Genomic DNA, 9236 nt, shown 5'->3' on the forward strand with positions numbered 1-9236 from the left:
GAAAATTTTACTAGCTCTGTGGATTGAACTGACATGAGAGAAAAATATTTCAAGTCTCCTTCAGTGATTTTTATGCTCATAAAACTGTTCTCAAGGTATCAAAGGCAGTGTTTGATCACAGAGAAGTGACATCCTTAGAAATCTGTCTCAGGTGCTCTCTCCCGATTGGAGACACTTTCTTCTTTTCCCAGTTGGTTTATAAGATGCGTTTCCATGACTGGCCGTTTCTGTTTCAGATTCTATTGGTCAAAAATGTAATCTAAAAAAAAAAAAAAAAATGTAATCTAGATAATTGTCAGTCCTTCAGGATTTCCTGGCAGAAACTGTAATGAGTATTAAAAGTCATTGGGTTGGGAGCAGTTAGTCACCAAACACCGTCACATTCAACTGTGCTGTGCTCCTGATTTACCACTTTGGCCTGTTTCCTCCAGTGCAATTTGGGACCCAGAGCACATTGTGGCTGACTGGCCTTCCAGAAAGATCCACACACTGGTCCTGGACCCTGGGAGGCCTCAGCTACCCTGACCGTTTATATTAACTATCACGCACAGAACAATCATGTGATACGCTTTGCAGTCAGTAAGTTTATCTTGAGTTAAAGGTTTACCAATAGAAATGAAGTAGTGTTTACTCCAGTTTTGCAGTAAGTCATGTGCAAATAGCACCTGTGAACCTTTTCAGCAGAAATGTTGGACTCCCTGTTTCATAGTTCCCGTTGCAATGAATGTTGGTGGGAAAGCCAGAAATTTTCAAATATTTAGCAAGTGTTAAAATACTCACCGGAAATGGTTCACGATCACAGCTGTCAAGGTGCCTGGGAGTTACCATTGTCATCTTCAGAGCATGTTCATTGATGGTAGACATTCATCCTAACATAAACCCAAACTCAACATATAGCTGAAAACTTGGAATGCTGTTAACAGCTATTTCCTCTCTGTATCAAGAAGCCTCTATTGCTAGAATTTTTAAAATGTGTTAGAGGGACTTAAGACTCTGCGCTTCCAATGCAGGGGGTGCAGGTTGGATCTCTGGTTGGGGAACTAAGATCCCACAGGCCACAGGGTGCTGCCGAAAATAAATTGATAAATAATAAAATAAAACAAACTTTTTTTTTTTTTTTAAAAAAAGGGGCTTTAAAAAATGTGTTAGAATTTAGAAGAATTTTATAAACCAGATTCCATCATACTTTCCAACCTCTTTATTTCATATTTGTTTATCAATCACAATGTGTTAAGCGCTATTCTAAGTGCTTTAAAACACGAATTCATTTCATTCTCATAACAACTTAGTGAGATATGTCCTATTACCCTAGTTTACATTTATGTAAACGGAGGCACAAAGAGATTAGGTCATTTGTCCAAGGCCACTTTGCTAGTAAGTGATGGAGCAAGTTGAACCCAGGCCCAGACCAGGCAAGTGTAGAAACACCACACCATGCTGCCTGCCCACGTGAATGTAAGTATTTATTGCTGACACTGTCCTTGTGTCTAGACAGACTAACCAAAGTTGATTTTAAAAAATATCTACTGTATTAGCTTGTTAGGGCTCCTATTAAAAAGTACCACAGACTAAGCAGCTTAAACAGCAGAAATTTACTTACGATTCTAGAGACCAGAAGTTTAAGATCAAGGTGTCGGCAGGGTTGGTTCCTTCTGAAGCTTCTCTCCTTGGCTTGTAGACGGCCGTCTCCTCCCTGTGTCTTTACATGGTCTTCCGTCTGTATGGGTCTGTGTCCTAATTTCCTCTTCTTATGAAGACACTAGTCATATTGGTTTAGGGCCCACCCAAATGAACTCATTTTAACTTAATTACCTCTTTTGAAACTTCATCTTCAAATACAGTCATATTCTGAGGTACTGAGGGTTAAGACTTCGATATATAAATTTGGCGGTGGGGTGGTGCGCAATTTAGCCTATAACATCTACTAAATGGCCATGGTATGCTAGCCATGATGCAAAATGTCATGAGCTCCATGTTCTTTAAAAAGAGACAATAGTCAAAATGGACATTTATTTGAATGACAAAGTTGAGACAGCTCTTGTTTTTTTTCTGGATGATTGGTTTGACAGTTCTCTCCAATTTGAAGTGGATACTAGGACAATGAAACATAGTGCTGAAACCACTATTTTACCCTGACTTCTTCCCTTCCTCTTCCAAGTGTGAGAGTGTGAGGAACTATTCATCTATCTATCTCTCTATCCGTCCATCTATTCACCTATTCACCCACCCATCCCTCCATCCATCCATCATCTATTCACCCATCCACCCATCATCCTTTCATCCATCCATCTGTCCATCTATCATCTCAATGGACCCCAGATTGAGGAGTGAAGTAGTCATCTTGTTAGTTAACTGCATTTTGGGCAGGTCTTTAGAAAGACTTAATAAAATGTGACTTTTAAGCCAAGTGTAGAACATATGAAGTCATATAAAGGGAAAGAGCTTTATGGCAAGAAATCTAAGGTAAACCATCTTTTATAACTAGAAGTAAATCCCTGGTTACAGTGAAAAATCAGAGATATGTGGAAATAATAGGTGGGTGTACATATAAATGTGAGATATTAATCTTACAGTGTCTGGCATGCAGCAGGTGGTTAAAAATATTAAGAAAAGGAAGGAAGGGAGGGAGGGAGGGAGGGCGGGCTGGGGAAGGAAGGCATCAGGTCCCAGTTTTTCCTAGCAAATGGCATAAATGGATACTGGCAATGATATGAGTCTCTGCAATGATTAATCACATGGAACACTATAATTTTACTCCTCATACAAGAGCAAATATTATCTGTCCTCTCCTAGTTCTACTTCTAATTCTCCAAATAGCGCATGTCTGTCTTAGCTGTGTTCACCATTTCTGCAACTACTATTCATAGCAGCGGAAGTGTCGTCTAAACAAAGTCTAAAGCACTACACAAGTATCAACATCAGGGCTGGCCATTCCTTTCCCTTCTTTTGGTTTTGCATCCCAGAAAACTAAAAACTAACTGCTCACCAGTGTTCCATCATCTAGACTCAGAATCACATACTGTCATTTCTGCCGTACCCTGGTGGCCAAAACAATCACAAAAGCCTGTCCTGTTTGAAGGGAACGAGGCATACACCACACCTCCCAATGGAAGGAGGGTCAAAGAATTAGAAGATATATTTTTAAATTGCCACATGAAAAAAAAAAAAAAAAATTGCCACATGATATACTCACTCCATTCCAAGTGCACACACCTAAGGGGGTCCCTGAAACAATTCAGGGTGGCAGAAAAAATATTAGAGCTTATATTTCTTGGCTTTAATTCACTCCTTTTATGCTATTTTTGTATCTGTTCATATACGTATAAATCAATCAACAAATACATTGGACATTGTGTTCAAAAGTTTTAGCTAGTAAGGTGCACAATTCAAAAACTTAGATATCCCTAAGTACGTTACCCAGAGCCTTGCCTTCTTTCCCTGCTTATTAAAAAATCAGAGGGCCTCTATATCAAGATCTACCAACCAACTTTTAACGTTTTAAAAAACTGCTTCTTAGAGTTCCATTTTCTAGCCGGTCTCAATGACATTTAGTCAGATTCCAGCTTTTCTGCTCTTCCAAACAATGCTGTCACGGACATTCTTGTCCTATATGTCTAGGCATAATTTTGCCAATGTAGTTGTAAGGCTAAATTCAGGCAGTGAAGTTCCTGGATCAAAGATTATGGACATTAAATATTATGATTGATAGTGCTAAATTGCTCTTGGAAGAATCTTAATATTGGCAAAATGACCACCAGTTGACAGTTCTCACATCAATATTTGCAAATGCCTGTTTGTCCACAGATCTTCTTCACAGGCACTAATTATTATAAAACTTTACAGTCTTTGACAATTAGGTGAAAAATGGCATCCTCTTATCCCTTGGAGCTGTGTCTTTTAGTTTCTGGTGAAAGTGCTTATCAGATGTTTGTATTACTTTTTCTATAAACCGTCCATTCATATTCTTTGCCAATTTTTTATTGCATTTTTCTGCTTTTTCTTTATTTGTACTAGCTCTTTGTAATTTAAAGAAATTATGTTTCTCATATACTTTGCAAATATTTTCCATTTTGTCATTTTTTTAAAGGTACCTTTGCCACACAAAAGTATGTATTCTTTTATGGTATGAAATTTATGACTTTTCAATCTATGGCTTCCTCACTACAAAGGACTTCCCCATACAGAGATGATCAATAAACACACCCATGATTTTTTTAAATCTGTGGTTTCAAATTTTATCTTTAAGGTTTTTATCCATAGGGAATTTCCTGGGAGTAACGAGTAAGGTAAGAATCAGCTCAAGTTTAATTTATTTTTCCAAATGGCTAGCCAATGGTTTCAACACCATTTGTTAAATAATTCCTCTTTTCACTTTCAGGCAATTCTTAACCTGATCCACACTCACTGAGTGTCTAATGCTGGCCACTCTGACAGATGATGACCGTGACCGAGATTCAGGGTAGAAGCTACCGTTTAGCCTTGGGAAAAGAGAGACAGTTGAGAAGTCCCTTCATGCAACTTCTCGCTAGTAGCAGCTACACGCCTCCCGACTCCTGGTCCTCAGCCCCGCGCCCCTTGCCTCGCTGAGAACAGTCTGTTCTGTTTGGCAGTTCTTGCACACGTGATCCTTTCTGGGGACCAGCGCACTGGTCAGCCACTCTGTAAGTCGCTTTTGCAGAGCCTCCTTGGGAGACTGTTCAGGAAAAGCTACCAATGAACAAAATGGAATTTGAAATAAACCACTTGCCTCCGTGAAGGTGAACAACTGGAGGACTTTACGTGGGCTTGGCCCCGGTCTTTAAGAAGCTGCGAGGCACGTTGCCCTATGTCACTTCTCCGTTTGGCTTGGTGGGGCGGGGTGGGAGGAGATCCTCCGGTGAGACCTAGGCTCCGTGGAAAAAGTTACACTCGTGCTGGGATGCAGTCCTCACCCAGCAGAGACTAGCGTCACGAGCACGGACTGCCGAAGCCAGGATCCAAGCCTGGACACCTCCTTCCCACACTTGAAAGGTTCAAGCCCCGTAGGCAGCCCCTGACCCTTGTGTGAGACGGCGAAGCCCTCCCGCTGAGGACGGGAACTGTCCCAGCTCTGCAAGGCCAGCAGCAGCGGGACCTGGGATCTCGCCCACCCTACGGCAACTCCCAGGTCCCAGAGTGGGGAGCAGGAGCCCCCCAGTCCTCAGGACCCCCTGTCCCACACTCTGGACCCAGATTTCCACGGGAGGCTTCCATGCTCAGCCCCCTGCAGGGTCCTGGGGGAGAGGGGCCAGGGCAGAACCCCAGATAAAATCTCACCCCTAAGACCTCTAGCTACACAGATAAGACACAGAAGCCAGGCCACTTCAATTGAAAAATAATCCGAGACATCATGCTAATTAAAGGGGTTTGCAGGAGCAGGACCTGACCAGATTTAGATCCAGGAGTTAACAAAAATCAGACGGTTGACAGCAAGAGTTTCACGTCAATAAAAGTATGAGCCCACAACGAGCAGTTGAGCTGCTGCAGTGAGTTGTTTTCCAGGCTGCAGGCTATTTCCCACCATAGATGCATCGTTTCTGACAGACGAGCATGTGGGTAGGGCTGCTGACTTTTTTTATTCACTTAAAAATCACTGCAGTTTGCTGAAGAAGGTTCAGTGACTCCCACCTTTCTGTTTTTTTTTAAAAAAATAAAGGGCAGCTTTGAAATGAATGGCTTCATTGAATCAAATCACTGAAGAGCTCATCCCAGGCCCCCAGCACCCACTTTTCCTCCTGACCCGTTTTGAACGCAGAGCTTAGTCTTGTCCTTTGGGGATCCCTATGTTTCTTTCATGATGCTACAGCTCTGTCATCCCAGGGAGATCACCTTGTAGGTCACTCAGCAGCCGCAGTAAATGCAGGGGGACCGCACCGCTGTCACCGGCTCTTAGGAGGGGTGTGACAGGGGCAGGTCAGGGGCGGGGAGGAGGGGCACCCACTCCCCTGTGCTGCTGAGGCCGCAAAAGGTGCTACTCCAAAGGACTCAAGTGTCATTACAGGAGGCGACAGAGACTATTTTGCCAAAAGAGAGCCATAACTGTTTGGATCTTGAAAAGTCCAAGTGTCCCCTCTCCTCCCCAGGCGGCCCGGAGAGTCTGAGGCCGGCGCCTGTGGGGAGCATCAGGGCAGCACCGGGTCCCCGAGGTACCATGTTGCATTTCTCAATCTAACTTTGTTTAGTTTGGGGAGAACAGTTTTTCGATCCTAAAAAAAAAACAAAAAACACTGTGGTTTCTCTCCCACCCCCATCCTCTATAATCGCCACTTGTAAGAAAGAGTTTCACCATGTTTCCCGTAAAACCAAAACAATGAGGATACCGGGCAGACATTCTTTGTTTCTTTTTCTTCCATGTCTGTCAGTCCTCCCCCCACAACCCCAGCCCCTCTGCCCCAGGCGGGCTTGTCTTCACGCCCCCCTCATTCACGCTGGGCCCCAGCCAGCCTGTGTCCCGCCTTCCTCCTGGTCAGACTTCCTCTTCCAGAAGCTAGCTCAGCACCACCTCGCTAAGTCACCCCGGACTAGGGCAGGAGGTGGTCCAGGGACCTTCGGTGCGCACAGCGCCAGGAGGGCCCCGTGTCTCCCCAGGTCACCCGGATTCTCCTGCCGTCACTCCTTCCCCCTCCCGTCGTCCCCGTGGGCGCTCATACCCCATCATCACCATCCACTTTGGGTACCCAGCTCCAAACGGGCCCGCCCCTTTGTAAATCTTCTAAAGCCACTTGACATGTGTGGGCACGAGGGCACTGTCTCCTCAACCAACATACTTTTAGGGATTCCTTGTGTCTTCCAGTTATTTTCTGTCGCCAGTCTCCTTCCCACAGTTTATTCACATCTCGGCATCCCACCGAGCGCTGTTGACCAACCGGTTCCTGTCCTTTCTCCTCCCGTCAGCAGGGCGGGGTCAGGGGTGAGTAGCCAGTTAGTCAAAGCTCCTGGATCCTCTTAAGTCGTCCTGCTACTGAGTCACCGAGGGAGCGCAGACAAGCCACTTCCCTTCCTCATCCCCCACGTCTGCAGCCTCGACAGGCTCTCTGCACATCCTGAAACGACACGGCTGGAAGGAACCTAATGTCCTCTGTACACAGGAGGACCCATTGTCCCGCTGTCACTCATGAGAGCCAAAGGGGGTGCTACTGATTGTGCTGGGTTTGTCCCTGGCAGGTTCTAGAATCCCAGGTAAAAACTGGGACCGGCGCAGGCTTTCCTTAGCTCACGCAGCTAGAATAACAGCAGCTTGCTTCGTCCTCTGCTATCAGCTTTGCTGAGAGAAGAGGGCAAGAGGTTCAGACTGTCTTTCATACATTTCTAACCCACGTGTAAAAATCATCAGGCACAACTCTCGGGGTGAGCTGAGAAATGGGGGAGCGGGGTGAAGCTGAGCAAAGCTGTCAGGGTGACAGAGAAGGCTCTTGTCTGCCCATGAGAAGTCCCGGCCTCAAACCTTACCCCGTGCCCTGCCCCTCTGACACTTAGGCTACCCTGATGTCAAGCACTTGCTTATTGGAGGTGTCTAAACAACACTTGGCCGAGACAACTAAGCTGGGCCCAGAGGAAAGGCTAACAGAACTCCGGTTTGGCTCTGAAGGGCTTTAGTATCTTCTGAGAATGGGAGTGTTTGCGTATGATACCTAATCTGGGCCAGCAGCTCTCAGGCCCCTTGACCGACATCCTTCTTCTGGGAAGGAATACCCAGGTAAGCCTAGAGCAGCGGTCCCCAACCTTTTCGGCACCAGGGACGGGTTTCGTGGAAGACAGTTTTTCCACGGACGGGGTTGGGGGTGGCAGGGGGGCGGGGGGGATGGCTCAGGCAGTAATGCGAGGGATGGGGAGCGATGGGAAGCGGCAGATGAAGCTTTGCTCGCTCGCCTCCTACTGTGCCCGGTTCCTAACAGGCCATGGACCGGTACTGGTCCACGGCCCAGGGGTTGGGGACCCCATGGCCTAGAGAACCAGTAAGCAGCGTGCAATCATCACCAGGAATCAGCAGAAACAGAGCCGCCCATGCTTAGCTCAGAACCCAGATACCAGGCGCTGGACAGGAATTTGCCCTTAGAAAGCTGTTGCCTAACCTTCTCGTTCCTCAGGCTCCTGCCTCCTTGACAGAGGCCAAGCCCAACAAGGATGCTGGCTGAGGCTAGGCTGGTCAGCCAGTGCCAGCTCACTCAGGGTTAGACCAGGCTGGGAGGAGCCCAGGCCAACCTGAGGGATGCCAGGCACCGGGTAAGATCCCAGGGGTAGGCAGGTCTCTGTAGCTCCCGTTTCCCAGTGGAAAAGGGCAGGTTTCCCCAAGGCTGTTGAGGGAAAGACTCAACCTGTCTTCAGCCTGGGTCGGATCGACCTAGAACGACCCGGGATCCAGGAGAAAGCCAGAGACCGTTACGGGCCTTGCCTGGAAGCGAAGAGAGGTCTGGCTACAACGGGATCTCCAGTTGACACAGTTTCAAAGACGAGCCCAGCCCTGCGGTGTAGATGTGGGGTCTGTGGCCTTTGTCCCCAAGCAGCCCTACCGACATCTTCAAGGGTTGGTTCCATTATCAAAGAGAGAGAAAGGAGGAGAAGAACAGGAGATGGTTGTCTGGGAGTATTTATTTTCCTTTAAAATGTCAACTGAATTGGAAATGTCCCCAGGGACGCCTAAGGCGTTTTGACTGTCAGCCCATGGGGTGGGCAATACATCCAGTCTGTCCGTTCTGCCCTGCACGCTGTTGGCCCTTGACAAATGGGTGACAACACCTTCATGGTGGCCGCCCTCACAGGAGTATCCGGGTGGCACAGGAGGGCTTCATGGCATTCAGCGGGGCTTCCTTCCCGTTCCAAGTGGACAGCTGCAGAATTCTGGAAGGGTACCAGGTAGATTAAGTTGCAAACATTTCTTCCTTCTCCAGGAGCCACAAAACAGATCTTGGGGGATGGGGAGAAGAGAGTGGGCTGAGGGTCAGGGCACAGAGGGCTGCCTCCAGATTAGGTGTCTCTGATGAAAGAAACCCCAGCGAGTGCAATTCCTCCCGCAGTGACTTTGCTCTTAGCAATTTTAATGGTAAATAACTGAGTATGCGTGTCCCATTCACATACACACAGAGATTCCATGTCTCTGCTCAGGGAAGTAAGATTAGGAATCCGGTCCTTTTCGTCCCTTTAATTTCCTGCCACTCAGCCCCCAGTCCAGAAGCTCCGTGGACAAGGTACTCTCGGGGGGGGGGGGGGTGACAAACAGC

The sequence above is a fragment of the Balaenoptera ricei genome, chromosome 16 (assembly GCF_028023285.1).
Source record: "Balaenoptera ricei isolate mBalRic1 chromosome 16, mBalRic1.hap2, whole genome shotgun sequence".
NCBI lineage: Eukaryota > Metazoa > Chordata > Mammalia > Artiodactyla > Balaenopteridae > Balaenoptera > Balaenoptera ricei.